A 14,716-nucleotide genomic window follows, 5' to 3' on the forward strand; every position below is an offset into this window, starting at 1 on the left:
AGCATGATATAGCAACATTTCAATTTTATCTCAGTCCATCACACACACACACACACACACTGGCTTTCAAACTGCCCAGCAATCATCTTGGAATTAGAAATTATAGCTTTCTAAAATCTCTTCCTGATCAGTAACTCACCAATGACAGTGAGTTTAATGAAGTGCAAGTCTGACATCTAGTGGTGAATATGTGGTATGTGCAGCAGTGAGACTGAGCATGTTGAAAATCAACTTTTCTGTTCAGTTCAGCTATATCTTACTTAAACTTACTCAAAAAGCCCACAGATTTTATTTGTTAATTCTTTAATTTTATGACACAAAACATAAATAAATTTATGTAAATATACATTTATTTGTTTGATTTTTAGATTTGTACTCAATCTCACTTCCAAACATGCAGGAATGAGTATGTTTCATCAGATCTTTTGTGATGGTGCTATTTCATAAGACAGTGAGATGTTGGTACATACAGTATTTCATGGAAGACATTTTCTGAATTTACAGATTATCATCAGTTGCTCATTGATACTTTCAAAGTCTGAAAAAGGCTTATAGAACATAGGATACATTCAGATTTTCCATGTCAGCTTTATTCATTTCAACATTCAAGTACTTACATAACCTTATCATTATGATCTTATCTAATAATCTGCTTTTACAAAATGTTTTAAACCTGTTCACAACTCCAGGACAACAAGTCAAACATCTGCACATTGATCAACATCCCATTGCATCACATTTGATGGACAACTCTGGACCAAATCTATATCACATACAGTCAACAATTATGTGTTGCACTAGAGTAACACACCAAACTGTGGTAAAAATAAACTCCTCTTTTACTCACTAACCTACCTACTCTTGGTGATTAATGGATGTATTCAGAAATTAGACTGCTCTGTTAGGCCCTAGCAGGGCCTCTATTTATAGAACTCTATTTAAGAGGTCAACATGAAAGCAGGAACAGGACTTCTGTTGGAGCTGAACTGCCTTCAGTGATCTTTTATCTTTCCCTCCTATGCTTTTATGTTTCATAAAACTATATTCCCACACATCCCCTTTCAATTTAATATTTGGTTACTTTATGCATCACGTTGATAGGAGCGCTGTACTCATGCAAGACACCTTCGATCAGACAAAGAAAAACTATCACTGATTACCGCCACGATTACATCGTAGAGATGGCTTGCATAGTTTACATGCCAGCATAATCATGCAGGACCACAACACAACAGGCGAGTTCTCACTTTGACACCGGCTCACCGTGGGATAATACTTCTTCTGTTTTGTCTGTGGGGGAAAACATGTAACAGCATCACACCCAGTCACCGAGAAAACAGGATAATGAGCATAGTCTGTCAATGAATCATTTAGCCTATGAAATGTCAAACAAGTTCTCAAAACTCAAAAGATGACGATTTCCAATAGTTTAATATGTATGAATAACAGCCCAAAAAGACGAAAGGTTTAAATTTATAGTAATATGAAATGAAGAAAGGTACACATAAGAGTTTTGTTACAAACAAATGTTTTTTTTCCTTAATTTGTCTCAAAATTATTATCATTTAAAAAAAAAACTGACTGGCTGTCCTTCGCTCAGCTCGCTGTGTGTGCTTCAAAGTGTCACTTCAAGCCAGTTCAAGTAAACAACCTTCTCTCAGCCACTGCTGCAACTGATTACAGCTGAGTGTAGGATGTTTACATAAACTGAGTCTGAACAATTCATATTGAGGATAAGGCCTAATTACTAAGTATTAATACAACGTTACCAGACAATTAAGTTTGAGGAAGCAGGTCAGACGAATGGACACAGCACATGTACCTAGCTCGTCCGTCTGTGGCGCTGGAGGTCGTCAGCAGCAGTAAACATCAGACTGAAAGCTCTGCAGATAGACAGCTTCCAGTCGGGGATGTTTACAGCCGCAAACTACCTTGTGCAATTGTAACCTCAGTCGCAATGTTGACAAGCAATAGAAAATCTAGACAGCAGGAACAGGACTCAAAAGTTGAAGCCCTTACCTCATCTTCTCTAAATTTTAATATCTCTATCAAGCATGCTAAAAACTGCCTGGCCTTCCTCCTGCAGGTGTAACTCGCTCAGAGCAGGAAACGATGTGGCAAATGGCCATCTGGCCACTATCACACTCTGACTGCCACCGTAGATGATGTCTGTAGCGAGTCCAGATTCCAGTGTCGAAGCCATTATTGTCTGCAGTCTTGTATTTTTACCTGCAAGCTGCAGAAGAAGAAGAAGAAGTTAGCCTGACCTCATTTCCATTACGCTGCACGAGTCTAACCGGGTACTCATACTGATGCTGAGGATGACTTTCAATGACAACGTACAAAGACATTCAACGGCATGCTCGCTGCCAAGCACCTATTAAGACTAATGATTTATGATCTGTGTCTATGAATTATGAGTCAATTAAAAACCTTGTTTACCTGCACTCATTACACTATTCTGCATAGATTAACAAGCTAGCTCTATATGTCATTAACTTGCAGCAATGACATTAGCCATAGCATCACGGTTAGACACACAGTTATTAGACAGAGTTGCAGTATAACGGTACTGTAGTGTCAGTGAAGTTACACAGCTGAGAAACATTGACTGTTGCAAGGCCAGCTACTGTGTCCTATCCTGACTGACTGCAACACTGAAAAAGCTAACTTAAAGAGCGAGATAGCCATTAGGAACAGGCGTCAGTTGTCGTAAGTAAATTGCTATCGCTAGCGAACCGCTTAAAGTAACTTTGTCTCGTCAGGCAGCCTGCCAAAGCAAACAATGTAATGTGGTAACTGTTAGCACTAGCTCCTGTTAGCCAACGACCTAGGCTAGCTAGCTCGCTGGGACAGCTAGCTTCGGTTAGCTTGTCTGTGACCCTAACCTTCTGCTGTCTGACGTTTCCTTACCGGCGAATAACACGATGATTTCCAGGCAACATTAGGTCGACAGCCGCTGTAGTGCACCGGTTTGAAGTTTGAGCCGATTTGGCCATGTTCTGCCCTATTCTCGACAGCCTGTTAAGTTTCCTTCCGTTTTCATTCACTTGTCTTTATTTTGACCTTTGGTTACTCGACACCAACATTGACGTCATTGTCATGGCAACAGAGTCCCGCCTACCGGCAGCCTGACAGACGGAATAATTGCATTTACATTTTACACTTGACATTTAGCCATTAACTTACACTCTCCAGCAGCATCTTAGACTGAGTGCAGCGGCCTTATATACAAAGTTTAATGACCGACAGAGGCAAGCGAATCCAAAGCTGTGGCAGCTCTCTGCATCTACCAAACAGGCCTATCAACAACTTCAAACAGAGGCTAAGAGCAGCAACCAGCTGTTAGCAGTAATGGAGGAAGCATTGAGATCCTTTACACTGCTAAGTAGAAGTAAAACTACAAGAAAGAACAAATATACCCAAGCAAAAGTTTTGTTAATCAGAAGTAGGCTATCTAAAGGAAACATACCCATGTAGCAACAGGACTCACCTGAGCGTTGTACGTTAAATTCTGGATAATGAGGGATATTATTACTGAGAAATTAACATGTAATCAGCATGCTTGTGTATCCAGTTTAGTTGGAACCAATTTTAACTATTTCACATACTGTTTGCTTAATTTGTGTCATTGCATCATATATGCATTATTTACTCATTATATAGTCGCTATTTCTAAATTATGCTTTCACCCCTTTTGTTTTTGTGGCCTGTCATATTTTATATTGTTATTTCTGTATCTCTGAATCACGCCTGATTGGATAGATAGATGGAGTAATGGAGTAAAAAGTTCAATATTTGAGTATTAAATGTAGTGGAATACTAACAGAAAATGGAAAATACTGAAGTACAAATGTCTTAAAACTGTATATTTAAGTACAGGATTGGAGTAAATTCCCCCACTGCCCATTAATATATTATATTATTATTATTATATTATTTACAAAAATATGTATCAGCAATGTATCTGCTTACAGGAAATACTTGCCTCAACAAATTCTGAAGTCTGTCTGCAATGTGAGCTCACAAGGACAAGCTAAAGTGAAAATAAAGCTGAAACTTATATATTGAAGTTGGATCCTAAACTATTTGTTTATAAATTAATTAAGTGTATTTATTATTAATATTAACTGCATTAATACATTATTGATTTAATGATTAAAATAGTAACAGTAAAGCTAAAATAATTACTGACTGATTCCCTTTTAGCTCTTCTGACTTTCGAAGGTAGCAATCTGAAGGCATCACTTTGGTTTCTGAACAACTGCCTTTTGTCATGGTGTTTTATAGGCCAAATGAATTCTTGAGTTGTACTAAAGGAACCCGCTACTTTAGCCCCAATTCAAATCTCATCATCAGTTGAGACTTGAAACAGCTCAAGATGCCAGACTGCTGGCACCAGCTCTGCTTTGTCAGACCTTCATGGAAATGCTCAGTCCAAAACGCTTATCTGGTCTGTCAATAACCAGCAGGCAGTCACTAAAAATTACCATCACTATGTCGGATCACCTGAGCGAAATCTGGCAAATGCCTTTTAGCTTTGAGCATTCATCAGCTGATGTGCGTCTGCTCCCGGCTGCCTCCTGCATATGCTTATGGTATGGATCTTTACCCCACCCCTGTGTTAGATGATGACAAGTAGTTGACATGTTTGATAAGTAGTGCAGTCATTAGCCTAATTAACGACTTAGACTACAGAGAGTGATCAACATAGACAGTTTGACTCTCTTCTTTACCTTTGCATGTGTCTTTGTGAACATCTAATGCACATTGCTTCACATCAGAGGGCAATATTATGAGCTTTAGTGTCATCCATGGAGCATGAAGGGGTTAAGGACCTTCCTCAAGGACATATTTACAAAGAGCAGAGACTGAGGGCTAATTTTCTGACATTAAACCTGCTTTGTACAGTATCCTCCACATGAGGTCAGGCTGGATCCATCTATTCTCCATCTCCTCATTATTCAGAGGAACCAAGTTGTGAGCCATTGGATAACAGAACATTTATTCACTATTTAATATTCAGTGCACATGAATGTGTTGCTAGATTACTTAGAGCATCCACTTTTTGGTCCGAACTGTAAAGCAAGATCAGCAAATGCAAATTTCTAAAATTCTCTTTGAATGCATAATAAAAACAATTTCCATTAGGTTTCAGGAAGGTGGTGTAGCCCACAGTATGTAACACTGCTGAAGATTTCTTAATAATTTATATAACATATCTCAGTTATTTCTTATGAAAAGAGCGGGCACAGAAAATCCATCTATAACCTAACCAGGAAAATTGATTCCCTTGTCATTCTGTGTGGTCTGAAATTGCCCAGAGCTATTATGAGAGAGACTGATTTTCTCTGTGCAGTGGACTGGAACATTTTCTCCTTGTAGAGCTTCTTGCGAGATGTGAACAGATTCATAAGCAACAGCACTGCTAAAGAGGTATGTTGTCATGTGCTCTCAGACAGATATCCTTAACATGCTAAAACATTTGGAGTAATTTAACAAGACGTTGCCTCTGCTAAAAGGTGCATACATATATATATATATATATACTATACACACACACTCACACACATATATATATAAAACATAGCTATATGTTCGACTGAGCCCTACATAAGTGAGGCCCATTTTCATTCAGATTTATTCTCAAAATGATATGGTTAAGTATCAGAGATAGCATGTAATCTAATAATATAAGACCATAATATAATAGCAAACTATCTTGTAGTGCACATGTTGGTGTATTTTGAAAAATAAATAGCTGTAAAAAGAGTGTGTTTCACTGCAAAGTCCAATGAAAAATAAAGCTAAAGTCACAAAAAGGTTGATTGAGTTATTGAAGAAAATCTACCTACAAAGAGATTTCAGCCAAAGCAAGAACACAGCAGAAAAAAAAAAAAACGGGAACAATGCTCAGGAAGTGTGTACATCAGCACAGTCAACATAAAATAAAGTAAATGCTAGCTTTATAATAGCAAAATGAAACAGATGTTCACTATTGCATTCTGCTGGGATGACATTCATACCACATTATTAACTCAATAGATTTCACCTCGGGCCTTGATATTATCACAACATATGATTTACTAACCGCTCAGAGTATGTGGGGTGACTTCAGCGACAAATGTGCCTATGTGGTTTTAAAAGTCAGTTTTTCTGACGTGATATATACAACGATCAATACGGGCTCTCAGTAATTTCAAAGTTTCTGTGAAATGTGTGTCTGGATGGTTTTACTGTGGAGGCTGGAAATTACCGAGGCTATCAGCCCTCACAAAATGTAAGTTCGGGCCATGTGTGCTCGACTGACAGATCTCTCAAGGCTGAACTGCGGTGGTTGCTGCTTTACCTCAAGTTCACCACACGCCACCACCTGTCTGCAGAAATATGTTTTTTTTTGGCTCTGGGTATTATTTTACCTTGATGTCACACCCAAATAGTGTACTCATGTAGGAATAAATGAAAAATGAAAAGGGTCATTGGTTTTAGAACAAGCGTAGGGAGTTTGTGAAGGGCGTTTGCTTTAGCATTTTCCATTGCCATAAATATTGTGGTGGGCGGGACTTGCACATAATTGGGTGTCATAAGGATAAGTTCAATCTAGTGAAGTCAAGTGGAACATGAGCCTGGAAGAGCTAAGGCCTCGGTTCTGTGCAATTTAATCATAAATAAAATATTCATTGTAAGATTCATTCTATGCAAAATGCAAATGCTATACCAGTTACACTAAGCCTGATTTGACAGAGGACGGAGAAATTTCATTTGTATCGTGCCAGAAAATAGACATACATAATACAACTCAGCATGCAGGCAATGTTAGCTCTAAATAAAGAGCAGGATGAACAGCAACCCCAAACCGCAAACGCCAAGGCCTGGTCACACCGGCATTTTAAACATTTTAAATAGCATTTGAAATTTTGTGCCAATTTCCTTCAAGGCATGGCGCGATGGAGAGTCCAAAACGGAGGAAGCTATCTCATTAGTTTTATTTAGCCTCCTCTTGTCAGAGAAAAAAAAACTGTTGTGCAACAGAGCAGTGGTTTGCAGACTGCTATGAGGCAGGAGGCATTGGTATAAGTAAAATGATGAACAAAATGTAGCTATCGTGGCTGACAAATGTGAGCATTTAGCATTTAGCCTTGCATTGATAGCAGTTCTGCAGGTGTAGCCACTGTATCACCAGGCTTTTGGCCTTTTTATGCATGAATTATGACCAGCTCGGTCTGGATTTTCACCCTCTTTAGGCATGAAAACAAAAAATAGAATAAACTTGATTTTTTAAAAACACATTTTTCAAGGAGTTTTTTCACACGTCCACTCGGGTGGACAGCATGCGTTTTAGTTTTGAACTGAAGAAATATGCATAAAAAAAATCAATGAAGAAAATGGTCCTTGAAAAGTATAAAGTTACATAGATTTCTAAAGCTGTGAACTGTTGACACTTGAGCTTTACAAAACATAAAGATGCAAAATGTTATTCACATAATTAAACTAATCAGCACAAAATGCTGCAGTTGATTTTCAGCCAAAAAAAAATGCTGTAGGTGAAGTTTTTAAAAGAACAACAAAGTCACAGTAATAGTTTGAACTGTGGCTGAAATGTAGCCAGTGAAGCATGATGTCCAGTTCAGCGGACAGATGATTAATGGTAATTTCCTCCCAACATTAAATCAAAACTTGAAGATTTTTACATTTATATTACTCCTTAGCTGTCACTTGGTGCTACCTCATTGTATTTACCTGCATGGGTCTTCTGCAATAGAAGGACTGGCAAGATATTCCTGAGCTGCTCAGCATTTCTGGCCTCCAGTTGGCCATCTGTATTGACCACTATGCATGAATGAGGGCTACAACCAAATATTTCACAAAAATGGGGAGATTTACTGACCTCTACCACTTTTTCTGTTGTGTCCAGGCCTTTAAAGGTCAGACTCGAGCAACACCTGTATTGTACAATTCCAGCTTGTGGTTTGGGGGTCACACCTGTTGTTACCTCTTCAGACTTTTGCCCTTCTCCATGCGCCTTAGAAGTAGGTGAGGTCGTGCCTGAAATCCCTGCTCTCCTTCTACGTGGCGTGTACAGTTGCTCATTAGATGCATCTTCCACAGTGAAGCCTGGCCTGTCAGTTTAGAGATCAGCGGCTTTTTTGTGCATGTAGAGTTTTTAGCCTGTTTTGACTTTCCACAAGTCAGATAGTTTAATCATCAAGGAGCTATATTAGGAGCCCCTGGCTCCGGAAGTTAAAGCTCCGCTCATTGCTCCCATAGACAGTGTAACTTGAGCCTTATTTTTCACAGCTCTGAGCCCCTTTCATTGCTGAGCAAATCACAGATCTGTTTAATCTCTGCAAATCTGCCTCAGGTCTGGAAATGTGCACTTGTAGTCCCACTGCATGAGGATGGTGACAGAAATTATCTTAACAACTAACAGCCAATTTGTAAACTGTCATGTCATGCTTAAGTCCTGGAGTCATTAGTTAATAATCAGCTCAAATCGCTCCTCTCAAGAAATTCTGTGTTCAATTCACACCAGCCTGCTTTCAGAGCTAAACAGTCTGTCACTGCTGTTACAAATCATATTGTATCTGCTGTTGACAAAGGGAAATATTGTGCTGCCCTCTTTGTAGATTTAACAAAAGCGTTTGACACTGTTGATCATGTTCTGCTCCTGCGCAGTCGATGTGATGCTGGTTTTGACGCTAAGTCCTGTAAGTGGTTTCAGGACTATCTGTCTCAGAGACTGCAGCGTGTAATTCAGGGAAGTGATCACTCTGTATTTCTAACACTGCTAAAGTGGCTTCCACAAAGCTCAATACTGGTTCCTGTCCTATTCACAGTTTCTATCAACAATATTACTTCCTCTACATTGAATAGTAACGGCCATCTCTATGCAGATGATACAGTGTTGTATTGCTTTACTAACACTGCACACTAGAATCAAACAACAATTTTTAACTAGAAATTAGACCTCAATGAAACAAGACTAAATATATGCTACTCTACAGAGGCGGAGACATTATGGACATAGGTTTGCATATTTCCACTCTGAAGGGAGAGAGAGGGTCCCAGAGTGTCAATATCTTGGTATCTGGCTGGATCAAAAACTAATGTTCAAATTACACATTGACACACTTGTCAGCAAGCTTTGATAAAAAGTGGATATTTGTACAGAAACAGAGTTAATTCTCCTGTACTCAGTCGGAAGAGGATAACTGAGGCCGTCTCCTTGTCTGTCTTGGATTATGGTGATGTTATCTATAGACATGCCTCTGCCTCCACTCTTAAACCCCTGGCTTCAGTTCATCGCTCCACCCTAACAGTCATTACTGCTGACAGTTATTCCACTCATCATTGCATCTTGAATGAAAAGGTTGGGTGGGCATCTCTCACAGTAAGACGAATGAATGAGAACAGCTGAAGCACTTTCAGCCAGGCCCTTCCGTCCCGGGACCCCCCAGCAATAAAGAAGCTGTAGAGATTGACTGTATGATTGTCTTAATCAGCACTTACAGATCCTGATTTATAAATGAATGCTTCTTACCTCAGCCATAGTGTGACATTCAGAGACAGTTTAGAGGCTCTCTTGGCAACAACCGTATGTTTTGTTCTCTGACTGTCAGTGAACGCAATTCTCGGGTATTCTCCGAGCTTGTTCGCTAAAAAAGGCGATGAAAAAGTAATGCTCAAGAGTTCCTTTCTTGTTAGCTACAACTGCGCTCTGATTCCCCCAGTGCTTTCCATGTTCTCATATCTAAAGTATTATTCAGTAGTGTCTGAAAAATGAATAAATCATTCTACCATCCTCTCTATACTGTTCAGTTTGCCAGGCGGGGAGCCTGTTCCGGCATGCACTGGGCAAAAGGTGGGTTACGCCTCGAGCAAGCCACCACCCTGAGACACGTACAGCACATCCCTGCCTGTGGACAACTCAAAGTGTCCGGTTCAGCTGACGTGCATGTATTGGGACGTTCAGAGGAAACTGGAGCACCCACGCAGACACGCGGAGGGCCGAAACATTTCTTGCCGTGAGGGGACAATCCTGACCACTGAGGCACTGTGCAGATCAACAGTAGCACCACTGTTCATATAGTGGAAACATCTTAAAGACAAAGTTTCCTGGGTAACAACAGTGATGTTTACATTTTGTAGGATACCATCATAGTCTCTGCCATCCCGCAGTACCGACCACTATGGTATTTTTCAGGCCACAGCGTGAACACGACATGAACATGGACTCTATGGAGTTCAATAATGACACCCAAAGGACTAGGGGAGCTTTTTATACAATGGGTCCTTCCAACCATCAAATCTTATTGGTTAACATACATACCAGCTGTGATGTTCGTTCCCTCAGCCTCCACTCCCCTTCACTCTCCTTCAAAGAAAGTGGGTTACCTGGGAGCTGGATGGGCAGGGATGGGGTCGGGAATATTCAGTGAACAGGGAGCTGCAGTATACGTTATAGTCACTCCTAATATAACCAGAGAAAATCACTTACAGACCTTGTGACCCAGCAGACGTAACAGTGCGCAGAGGCCTCATGTAGGTGTTCGGTGAAGCGCAGTGGGATGCTGGTAGTGCTGGTGAAGTGAATCTGTCTCTGCTGTGTCTTTTTCAAGTTCAGTGTGTACTGCTCCCCGGAAATAGCACAGCCTTGCACTCTGAGTCTGAGAGATGCTGACAGAGCTTTCACCTTCTCATGCCTACTCAAGTTTTGTATATTGCAAAGCTAAACACCAGCGATCGAGATAGAAGCATTTGAACTGTCATCATTTCCTTTCCAGCTCCTATGGGAAATATGAAATGCTGCTAAATGCTCCACTATCTGGACCTGCTAGCTGTTAATTTGCCTGTCTGCTGCTTGGTGATGGGGGTGGTAGTGTACAGTGGGTTTATCAAAGCCTTTTCACTGAAACCAGCTGCCTGCTGTGTCTGGAAGCAAAGCACATGAGAGTGGTAACACTGAACCAACACAGTAATCGATGGCCAAAACAGTAAGTTGGGGGAAAAAAGAGGCTGATTTGCTCCGTAGAGCTGAGGTGAGTGCTGCAGAGTCATGTGATAATGCTCACTTCCTGTTCATGCCCAGCTGCTACCTGTAGGCCCAAGTGCATCGGGCGCTGCTGGGGTTGTCTGATTGTTTGATTCCAGTAGACTTGTTAGCCTGTGATTGATAGCTAAAGTGGCAATAGACAAGTTGTTTTTGCTTTAACAAATCATTATGAAGTAAATGTTGATTGGGCAACGTAATGACTATAAGATAATGACACCATCGGCTTTTAGATTGGCTCCTGAAAAGCCTCAATTTCACTACACAATGTTGTCTGCCACCAGTTCCAATCTTAGGTGAGAAGAAGGCTAACAGATGATCCTGGCACTAATTCTATCTATTTTCATGTCTCCACTATAGATTAAATGAATCAATGAACTCACACTTTCTCTCCTAATGTTTTCTTCTACTCTCCTCTCTTGTTTGTGGAAAGAAAACACCTAAAAGTTTTGTGCATTTAAATATCTGTACTCTTCTGTACTCAGTTTACTAACTTAACTGAAGTTCTTGCTGTAAAATGATATCAGTTCTAACAATCAGCCCAGTGTTTTTCACAAAGTGATGATAATGCAGAATGATAATCTCTGGCATCCTGGCAGTGGTGGCTCACAAACACCTGAGGTCAAAAAGGTACCACGACCCACATGCACTGTATGTACTGCATGTGTGTGTTTTATCAGTGCGTGCAGCCAGCTGTGGAGTCAAACTGCTAAGTGACGGACCTACCAGGAGGTCTCTTTTTCTTTCGTCTAAAAGTTTAAAGTAGATCAGTCTTAAAAGTGATGTTACAGCACACCAAAGCCTGTCAAAACCAAAAGTTCAAAGTGGGCTTAGACAGTGTGTATGCAGCACTGTGACAGCTCTTATGAAGGATCAAGTGGATTATGCCCCACGTTTTAGGTAAAGTGCACCTTTCATGAACTGAATGACGAGGGGATATTTTTACCAGCAGTGTGAAAACGTTTCTGTCCTCAGCATCAGGTGGGCAATGAAGCCATACAGTGACGTTTGCATCTGCCAATAGTCTCAGTAAAACAGAGGATTGCCATGATATTGAGTCAAGGTTTATAAGGCTTAATTCTCCACTCTCTGCACTTTCTTGATGCTCTGTCAAGAAAGCAAAAGTCCTAACGAAGTCATGTCTTCTAAAATATTACTGTATTTATTCAACACTGCTGGAACTCATATGAAGATCGATATGTTAAACTTGTTCTGACGCTGCTTGTGGCATTATTCACGTGAAATAAATTCATGCGTCAGTGCTGCACTTCACTAAAAGCTCCAAATAACTCACTGCCCATACTGCTCCTCTTCAATGGCCTTGGAGGATTTATGTTTTGTGTTAAGTAAGGCTGAAGCTACTCATGTTGTCTCACTCCATCAATAGCAAATACATTAACAATATCTAGTCGCTGCAAGCACACTATTAATTTACCACGATCTCTCCCTACAGGGGCAGAATGATTGTTGGAGGCAACGAGGTGTATCTGCTTACCGCTCCCTGGGACACTGTGTCGCTGCCGGGGGATCAATGTCCATTGAGCTTGGAAGAAGAGGGGCAGGCAGGCAGCCAAGCAGCCGGCTGGAGGAAGCCCTCAACCTCAGCTCGAGTGACGCTGTCACCTAAGAGGTCCCAGCAGGCCCTGCAGAGACAGAGAGGGATGTGCCGCCTGATGCTGGAGCCATGTCCTTTCACACGGAAACATGGGCCATCATTCCTCAAAGGTTGAAGAGGACAGAGGTAATGGATATTGCGACCTCCGGCTCGTGACAGGGAAAACCCAGAGTGCCACTGGCAGTTAATTGTGGGTCAGACATAATGACACTTATCACTTAGAGAAGTGCAGTGGCTCTCAAGCAAAGCAAGACACGGACGCACAGTGGCTTAGGTTTAGGCCTCAAAATGACCTGGTATGGTTTAAGAAGAGCTCACTGGCTTTTGGTTTCACAGGAGACATGAACACCAGTCTCCTGGGTGAAGGTCCTGTGTATGACCCTCCACTCTACCCTGACCTCTACCCCTCCAAGAACTTTGTCGCTCTTTCTACTACGTCGGGCGGAGAGGTTGCTATGAGCATTTAATATTGCCACAGATGGGTTTAAACTGGAGTTAGCTGAAAGCCTGGTTCACCTTTTGTGTGTGCATGAGATACCGAGGGGTGTGACAAAACCTTCTCTACTGGTGCCACTGTTTTGCTACCTTTTAGCATTGACAGTACCATTTTAATTGCCATTTGTGACCAAAGTGTAACACATGTAATAAAATCAAGTTTTGCATTCACCGCCAAAAGGGCAAGGCATATTCAAAGCATTTAATAAGAACAACACTCAGCCAGGAATCGCCTCGTGGCTCCTCCACACATAAACCTCTCCTTTGACCTCTTCTATACAAAAAGACCAGTGCAAGTTTTCCACCCTGCTGCTGTATGAATGAGAGCGTGTGTTGGAACTGATAGCTGTTGCAGAAAAGCTACCGAATCAGCGAGTTCCCCAACATCACGACTGTTGCTCTCAGTGAGGGTTAAAGGTCAATAATAGAGCAGACGCAAACAGACGGTGTAACACTAGGGTAGGTGGTGGAGCCTGGGCTGGAATTCATTTCGTGGAAGTGTGTAAATACAGGATGGAGTAAGATACAAATCCGAGGAAGAAGATACCGGGATTTAAGGAAACTGGTCCTCTGCAGCAAACATCAGTGCAGGCGCATAGTTATTCCAGGTCAGCCTGCGAGAACGTTGAAGCCAAACTTCCCAGCAAATAGTTTTGACATTGAAATTTCAGACAAGCAGAAAATTGAGTCTTTGATCTGATCCATTACGAGGGATCACTTGGTCATATCAAAATCATGGCTCAAAGGATGTGTTATAGATGCAAGAGCACATCATGAATCAAAGAAGGCATGCTTGCGCTGTGCTGATAGGAGCAGTCAAATTCAGTGTGATTTTACGGTAATAAATTCAGATTCTTTCATCTTTTCCCATTTAGCTGTGTCACACCAAAACAGTCTCGCGCCGTCTCTCTGAAAAGTCACAATTCCTTGCGCGCGACGCTCCCAGCTGCCAGCCCGCGAACGCTCTCGCAAGGCCTCGCTTGATGTGCCTTTGTCTTCTCTGTGGCTCTGGAGGGGATTGAAATTCCTTGTGTGAAATGATATTTGAAGTGATTAAAGAGAGTCATTCAGCAGAGCTGACAGTTCTAATGGAGAGCAGAAACCGCTCGTCCAGCCTTAATAGCCAGACGGCCTCCTGACAGCCGCCGGAGGAGCTCAGAAACACAAGTGCCAAGAGGGATATGTTCTTTGATTTAATTTACAAAGACGTTGTTTGTTGAGTTGGTTATTCGGGGTGAGCGACAGAAAGCTAGAGACAGAAAAATGGAAACGCAGTAAATGCGGAGCTTTTAAGTCCTACTTGGCACCACAAGCTCTAAAAATCTTGGTGGTCGACCAACACGCAGCTGGTGGTCACACACTTCAGAGTCATTTTTGACTGAAACCTAGCTCAGTCTTCCTTCCTGCACTTTTCAAATATCCAAGAGTCATTTGTTATCTCATCCTCTGCTTGTGCTTCAGTCCAGACTGCAGCAAATATTTAAGAAACCAAACAGAGAGGCCATGTACCCCCGCAGCTAGCTGTGATTCAGTTTTTGCATTCATATTTGTCATGC

At 41.3% G+C, this 14,716-nt stretch overlaps 1 long non-coding RNA gene across 1 annotated transcript; it reads right to left on the reverse strand.

The window, feature by feature from the left end:
- Positions 1–362: 362 nt before the first annotated feature.
- LOC121620034 lies at positions 363–3,053 on the reverse strand. The gene is made up of 3 exons (XR_006007546.1): positions 2,914–3,053; positions 2,020–2,236; positions 363–1,290 (listed from the first exon to the last, which is right to left on the reverse strand). It is a non-coding gene; the product is annotated as an uncharacterized LOC121620034 (long non-coding RNA).
- Positions 3,054–14,716: the final 11,663 nt, after the last annotated feature.

The sequence above is a fragment of the Chelmon rostratus genome, chromosome 16 (genome assembly GCF_017976325.1).
Source record: "Chelmon rostratus isolate fCheRos1 chromosome 16, fCheRos1.pri, whole genome shotgun sequence".
Taxonomy (NCBI): domain Eukaryota; kingdom Metazoa; phylum Chordata; class Actinopteri; order Chaetodontiformes; family Chaetodontidae; genus Chelmon; species Chelmon rostratus.